Source organism: Psammomys obesus, unplaced genomic scaffold, assembly GCF_907164565.1.
Source record: "Psammomys obesus unplaced genomic scaffold, mPsaObe1.curated_primary_1811, whole genome shotgun sequence".
Classification (NCBI taxonomy): domain Eukaryota; kingdom Metazoa; phylum Chordata; class Mammalia; order Rodentia; family Muridae; genus Psammomys; species Psammomys obesus.
The window spans coordinates 18440184-18448267 of NW_026590062.1; the positions used below are offsets into that span (position 1 = coordinate 18440184).

An 8084-nucleotide genomic window follows, 5' to 3' on the forward strand; every position below is an offset into this window, starting at 1 on the left:
AGAAAGAAAGAAAGAAAGAAAGAAAGAAAGAAAGAAAGAAAGAAAGAGGGAATAAGGACATCTAAACTAGAGAGTGAGGTTGATTCTGTTGATGGCATTTGCTGAGACCAAAGCAGAACCAGTTTTCCTAACGCTGTGTTCTAGCAGTGCCATTTTACAATACAAGCTTGAATTTTGCTTTGACAACAGAGAAGTTGCAACTACTCCGGATGGTCGGTCCACATCTTTGTTTCTAAGTGTCAGGTTCAGATCTGTGACGTTTTATGCATGCATAAATTCCTCACTAGCACTTTCTTGGGCCAAGACAGCTACAATTGCCTGAGTGTGGGCAGGAAAGGAGGGAACTAAAGATGATAGACCATTGGTAGGTTTTTTTTCCTCCTGTTATCTATCTTGTTTGTGTGCTTATTGCGATGCTTGGTTTTCATGCATATGACCAGTGAAGGGACTTGTGGGCTGCTTCCATGGTCATGTAGGGAAGGTTGAGAAAGGGGCATTATCAGGGCTGTAGCTCAGGAGAGAGCAGTTGTGTAGCATGTAGATGCTTCTGGGTTTGAGTTTCAATGCTACAGAGAGAACTAGACTGAGGGAGGGAAGAGGGAGACAGAGACACGTGCATACACCCCCCCAACAGGAACATCTGTTTACCTTATGATATCCGAACAGAGGCGGTTGGCCTGAGAGGTGAGAGATACCCTGGGACCTTGCCACTTCTTGGTGAAAGGACTTTTAGATGCACAACACAGAAGCAGAGGAGAGCCCTGCTGTCTCCATGGCAAGCCCAGGTTTGTAAACACAGCAGGATAACGCCATGCCTGGACAGTGTCTTAGTCCGTCTGAACTGCTATAACAAAACACCATAGTGAGGTGGACCTATAACCATGGGAAGTTATTTCCCGTTGCTTGGGAAGCTGGGAGTTTAATATCAAGATGATACCTGTGTGCCTTCAGTGGTCAGAAAGATGAATTAATGCCCTCGGGCCTCTTTTAAAGGAATGCTGATGCCACTCATGAGGGTTTTGTTTTTCTGATTGCCTAACCCAAAGACCCCCACCTTATTATATAGGTAATATGGATTCTTTGTAGAAATTCGGGGAAATGCAATATTAAGGATGTAGGAAGTGTATTTAGGAGGCAAAGAGAAGCCCAAGCTTTTCTCCCCGTTCTTGGAAGTTTGTGACTGGAATGCATCAGTGTATGAGTATGCGGGAGATTTTTGCTTTTGGTTTTGTAGGAGCCTGTGGTGATTTGAATCTAAAACGTTTCCCCACTAGCTCATTCTTTTAATTTTTTCTTCCTTTCTCTTTTGTTAGGTTAAATATTTCATTTTACTTTATAAAATAAAAATAATTATAAAGGAGCCTGAGTATATGACTCATTGGAGTTATATTACTCCCACCACCCTGCCCCATCTTTTACAGTTAATTCACCTATGCTTAACAAGCTTTTGTTTCGTAACTAGCCTTTAGATCTAATTGTTTGACTACATTTTCATAGGCCCCACTTTCTGTTCCTGTTCCCCATCTCTTTGGCTTAGGTAGTATTTAATTCTTGCAAATATATAAACACAACTAATTCTTGGTAAGTTGATGGGAGCAGAAGCAGATGTACTGGTGTGATGAATAAGCCACTTAGCTAGAGGTGCATGTTCAGCAGCTTATCGGAAGGCTTTACAGAGACACAGGAGAACGTTGATAAATTTGCCACATTTGGTTGTTAAGAAGGTTAATAGGAGAAGTTGCCATGGCCTTGCCTTCTAGTAACTTTGAGTATTTACATGTGTCAGTGTATTTTATATTTTACGATTCATTGTATTTTATCTTTTAAGATTTATTCTATTTTTATTTCTCTCTGTGTTCATAAAAGCACTTGTCTATGTGTATGCGCATGTGTGTGCAGGTGCCTGTGAAGGCCAGAAGAGGGCACCAGATGCCCAGAGCTAGAGGTACAGGCTGTGAGCTGCCTAGTTTTGGTGCTGGGAACGAAACATGGGTCCTCTGCAGGATCAGAAAGTGCTCTCCATATTTTGTTATACAGCTATTTAAACAGAATTCAAGTCCACAAAAATCATAACACTGTTTTCTTTTCTTTTGATGTTTGCATGGTGCTTGTGCATTCTAGGCACCCATGTACCTTTGTAGGCTCATGTTTTAAGTTTGTATTCGCCACCTGTGGTAATGTTTTGGGAGGATGTCGGACCTTAAGTGGGTGGAACCTGCTGGCAGAAGTAGGTCACTAGGAGTAGCCCATTAAAGGTTATCCACCTACTGGTTGCTGTTTTTCCATCTGCTTCATCCACCATGATGTGAATACCCATACTCACCCACTCTGCTCCCACTGCCATGAGCTGAGCTGCTCCATCAAGCCTTCTCTACCGTGTGTACTGAAACCCTGCTGTAGGGACATGAAGGCACAGTCCCCTAGCCTTAGTTGCATTAGGAACTTGGAGCATCCCACAGCAAGCACACATGGCCACAGGAACTGGACAATGCCACTTGTATGTTTGGGTAGTTCTTGTGTATGTATTTTGGGGTGATTATGAATGTGTGTGCATGCGTACTTGGGAGCCAGAAGACAAACTCAAGTGTTGCTCCTCAGGATATAGACACCTTGTTTTCTTGGGACCAGGTCTCTTATTGGACTGGAGCTCATCAAATAGGCTAGGGGTCCTCATGTCTCTGCCTCTGCAGTGCAAGCCACCATACCCTGTTTTTTTTTTTTTTACTTGATTCTGAGGATCAAATTCAGATTGTCATTCTTGTATAACATGCACTTCACTTACTGAGATAATTCCCCAGCCACATTTGGGGTGACCTTTAAAGAGTCTGAGATTACTAATTGGGTGAACTTTGGAAGTCATCTACGATTTCAACTTTGTAAGCACCAACATGGGCAGCTCACAGCCTATACCCTCAGATTCCGGGATGTGGATCCCTTTTCTCCCTCATAACTATTCCCTTAATGATTAGATGATTTCTCGGAGACTTAGAGCAAGCAGAAACTCTCTTGCACTTAACCTGGACTTCTGCTATGGCAACTCTTTATGGCCCTAAAGGCTGCTGCCTGGCTTTGGGCCCTTCTTCCCTGCACCCTATAGAGGCTCCTTGCTGAGGTCCCCCTCCACCCCCTGCACCATTCTTGGGAAAGCTAGAAAACAAACAAGTGTACTGCTGTTTCAACCAGGCCTGGGCATCCTGAACTGGACCCGAGTGTACTTTTTTAGTAGACACAGGAGCTGGCACGGGTTGTTAACTACCCTCCGAGTGCAGGTGGGGGGTCCCTGGTTGACAGGAACCAGCACTTTATGACTTGACGCTGCCTGGTGAAGATGATGTGTCTGTCCTTCAGGATGCTAATCCAGACTCTGCCTGCAGAAGGGCCATTTATTTTCTGATGGAAGAGTCATTCTTTCTTATTTATTTATTTTTCCAAGGTGAACACCAAGCTATGACTCTTCCTGCTTTATCACAGGCATTCTGGGGCTCTGGGCATGACAGTGGAGATGTGCTCTGAGTGTAGAACAGACAGGCAGGGTCTGATCGACTAGCTAGCAGGCGTCGGTTTACAAGGCTATAGACCAGATCTTGAGGAAGACACATTTCAGGGGCATTATGTAATTACTTTATTTGTGGGCTGCCTGGTGTGAGGGTTCTTCTACCCAGAGCTACTCATATATCCCCGGAAGATAGGTGCTATGGCACCTGGGCTTGGTACGCTGGACACTCATAGTCATTACTGCAGCCTTTATGAGCTGGCTGTGTTGGCATATTACTTTTCTATGGCTGTGAGCACAATAACTAAGAGAACAACCTGAAAAAGGAAAGAATTATTTGGGCGCATAGTTTCAAGTGAAAGGCATCATGTCAGGGTAGGCACGGCAGAGCAGAGCAGTTAACATCATGACATTCAGGAAGCGTAAAAAAGTGTAACCAGAAAGAACAAGGGTAATTAACTGTCAAGGACCTCCCTACAGTGACCTGCTTGTGTTAGCCAGGTCCTGCCCCCTGAAGTTTCTAGAACCTTCCCTTAATGGTTAGTTTTAATTGTTGGCTCCTCACAACCTATACTCACCTGGGAAGATGGCCCGAATGAGGGATAGTCTTCACTGATTTGACCTATGGCCGTGTCTGTAGGGATTGCCTTAAGAAGTTAATTGATGTGGGAAGACCCAGCCCACTGTGGGTGGTACCATTTTCTGGGCAGAGGATCCTTGCCTGTATAATTGGAGAAATTAATCTGAGCATAAGCATGCAACTGAGCTGGAAGCATTCATTTCTTTTTATTCTTTCTCTATACTCTTTTTGTTTGTTTGTTTTGTTTTTTTGAGACAGGGTTTCTTTGTATAGCCTTGGCTGTCCTGACCCTATTGGTAGACCAGGTGACCTTGAACTCACAGAGATCCTCCTGCCTCTGCCTCCCCTAGTGCTGGGATTAAAGACATGTGCCACCACACCTGGATTTTCTCTTTACTCTTAACTGTGGATGTGATGTGAGTAGCTATTTGAAGCTCCTGCCTTAACCCACAGTGATACACTGTAACTTGGACTTGTCAGGTAGAATGAACACCTTTTTTCCCATAAGCTCTTTCTTGTCACTGTATTTCACCACAATAACAGAAATAAAACAGAAGCTGGTACCAAGAATGGGATCCTTGAACTTGGTACCAAGAGTGGGGTCGTTAAGATTGTACGGAGAGTGGGTTCGTTGATGTGACAGACTTTACTGTGAGGTTTTTATTCCATCAGCTGACCAAACATATAATAATGAATAATGAATATATAGGAATGAATAATAAAGCCTTTTTTTGGGCTACATTGCATATTCAAGACCACCTCCTTGTCCTATGCCAGCTGCAGCATCCTGCTTGTGAGTAGCCATGGAGACAGTTTCCTCTTCTAGCTGAAGATTGTCTCCAGTGATAGAATGTCTTTGTTTCCAGGTTCTAGCCAAAAGGGTCCAGTCTATGAGTGGAGTGTGGGGATCAAAAGAACCACAGCCTACACGGGTCACCTTAAGCTACAGTTCCATCATGGGAAATTTCTCTTTTTTCTCTTTAAACAAGTTCAGGAGAGAATAATGCATCACATTGGCCAAATTGGAGTTGGAAATTACTCAGCAAACTGAAAGCATGTGTTTATGGGGATACCTGCTCCCTCACTTGCTCCTGCCTAGTCATCCATTCTCATTTAGATGACTCTGCTTTGTGTTACTGTAGCAGGGTTTCTGGAGCTTTTTTGTTTTTGTTTTTGTTTTGTAGTTTTCCATGACACAGCCTTAGCATTGGCTGTGTCCTAGTGAGGGCCTGGTGCTGCAGAGTGGCAGAAACATGTGGGACAGGGAGGGGTCACGTGGTAAAGTGGGAAACCAGAGAAAGACCTATCTTCTGAGATGTCTGTTGCACACATAATGTGTTATACAGGAGATTTTTGTTCTCAGTAATACTGACGCCATCTCTTTCTAGAAGGTGGTCCTGTCTGCTGGGTGGGGCTGAGGTCCCTATAGCCCCTCCCTACAGGGTATCCACCTCCTTTCTTCTCCTTCCCTTCTTGTATTTCCTATCTCCATTGACTGTCAGCTATCCAGTCAACCCAAGAACAAGCTAGTTCACATTTATTGCCTGGAGTTAACACTGTGTAGAATGCAGCAACCTATGGTTGCAGTTAATTCCGGAGCTGTTTTCGCCACATGAGCTGCTGACATGGGTTGGGAAGGTGGTGGCCACTGGAAGCAGTTACTGTCAACCAGGCTGGGTCTGCTTGATGTACTGACCTCTGTTTCCTGATGGGGCAAACCATGGTGGTGAGCAAAGTTTTCCTTCTCCGTGAACCGTGGTAGTTCCAACAGCGGGTGGAAACTTTCTGACGTCTTTGGTATTACAATTAGAAAAAAAAAAATTCTTCTGACCTTCTGATGTGTGTTCATGTCTCAGAATGACCCTTTTGTTTCCTCTAAAAATGGATGTAAATTAATTATACAGATTAACAGGTTTCAAAATAATGTTTTCATACATGAGTGTTCTATTTTGATCTTAGTCAGGCAACCCACCCAAAAACGAGTGTTTCTTTGTGAGCATGCCATTGTGCATGCATGCATGTCTGTGTGGGTGAAAATGTGCATGTGACAGCCAGAGATCAATTTTGAGCATCATTCCTCGAGCTCTGTCTACCTTAACTTTTGAGAAGCCACCACAAAGGCCAGGATGCTGTCACAGTTAGTTTTTCATAATGATACAAATCTAGATAAATCTGGGAAGAAGGAACCTAACTTGAAGAGTTGCCTTCATCGTATTGACCTGTGGGTCCACTGTGGGCGGAGCCATCCCAATGCAGGTGGGTCTGGGTTTTATCAGAGAGGTAACGGAGCAATCCACAGGGAGCAAACCAGGAAGCAGTGTTCCTCCATGGACTCTGCTTCAGTTCCTGCCCTGACTTCCCTTGATGGTGAACTGTATAAACTAAGCAAATCCTTTCCTCTCCAATTTGATTTTAGTTAGAGTGGCTCATCACAGCAACAGAAAGAAAACCAGCTCTGGCTGACCAGTGAGCCCCAGGGATCCTCCTGTGTTTGCCGCCACAGTACTGACGTCATAGGCACATGCCTCCATGTGTAGCTTCTAAGTTCTAGAGATCAAACTCATGTCCTCATGCTTGCAGGGCAGGCACCTTTACTGACTAAGCTTTCTTCTTTTCACCTGCCTAAATACGGACATAAAAATTAATGTTTGCATTTTCAAATTTATGGAGTCTAAAAATATAGTGAAAATAGAAGGAGTCAGTGTGTGTCTTTCACCTGATTTTTAAATATTTATTTTACTTTCAATTGTATGTGTATGTTGGCGTCTTTGTATGGGTATGTACACATGCATACAGGTGCTCACGGAGTCTGGAAGAGGGTGTCATATCTCCTGTAACTGGAATTACAGGTGGTTGTGAGCTGCCTGATTTGAATGCTGAGAACCAAACTCAGGTCCCCTGCAAGAGCAAAAAGTGCTCTTAACCACTGAGTCTCTCTTGCCCCTCTCATCTAATTTTTAAGATTCAGAAGCACCTTTTCTCTGTATTCTCTTCTCTTAACACATACACACTCGCTCACTCACACTCACTCATATCAGCTGAATGTGGGTACAGTGGCCTATGCCTATTATCTCACAGGAGATTGAGGCAGGCAGATCTCCTGGGCTACAGAGTGAGTTCGAGGCCACCCTGGGCAACTCACTGAGACATTGTCTCAGAATAGAAATCAGAAAGAAGCCCAGGGACTGCTCAACCATGGAGCCCTTGTCTAGAGTACATATTCCAAACTCTGGGTTCTACCCCCAGGACCACACAATATGCAGGAATAAACTTACCCTTATTTTTATTGTGTTCTATGTGTGTGTTTAGGGTAAGGGTTGCACACATGCCAAGGTGCAGGTATGGAGGACAGAGAGTAACTTGTGGGAGTAGATTCTCTCTTTCTTCCACGTGGATCCCAGGGATTGAACGCAGTCGTGAGGCTAGACAGCAAGCGCCTCTAGTTGCCAAGCCATCTTACATATCTGTTTTTCTTTGTAGTTTTTGTTGTTATTATAAAACATCTAGAGGGTGACTGACCTTGTTCAAGGTCATCTAAGTAGCATTTGCTAGAACTGGGATCCAGTGTCACCTGGTTTCAGAGCCCTACCGTCTTTAAACACTTGTGCTCTGATCCTCCTTCCTGATAGATGAGGCCCTTTGGTGCCTTCCTTGCAACAGTCACGTTGCTGTCATACACATCACTGCCACCCTGGTGACACACAGGTGAACACTGGCTGATTAATCAAACTTTCAGTGGGTGGAGAGATATTTTTAAAGCTCAGGATGAACCTAGCATGCTCCTGACCAGGAGCAGAGCACTGTGGGCTGTGATGGGCAGAGATGGGCAGGAAGAAGGCTGGCTCCTCCACGCTGAACCATGACAGCACTCTCGTCCTACTCAGCTGGGCTCATATTTTCTTAACAAGACAATTTTCCATTTTATTTCTCCCCTTCCTCCTTTCTTTCTTTCCTTTCTTTTCTTTCTTTCTTTCTTTCTTTCTTTCTTTCTTTCTTTCTTTCTTTCTTTCT

General features: G+C 44.1%; 1 protein-coding gene across 2 annotated transcripts in view; it reads left to right on the plus strand.

The window, feature by feature from the left end:
- Positions 1-8084, plus strand: part of Caln1 (calneuron 1) — a 342779-nt gene that overhangs the window by 87477 nt on the left and 247218 nt on the right. The gene's annotated exons all lie outside the window — the stretch shown is intronic.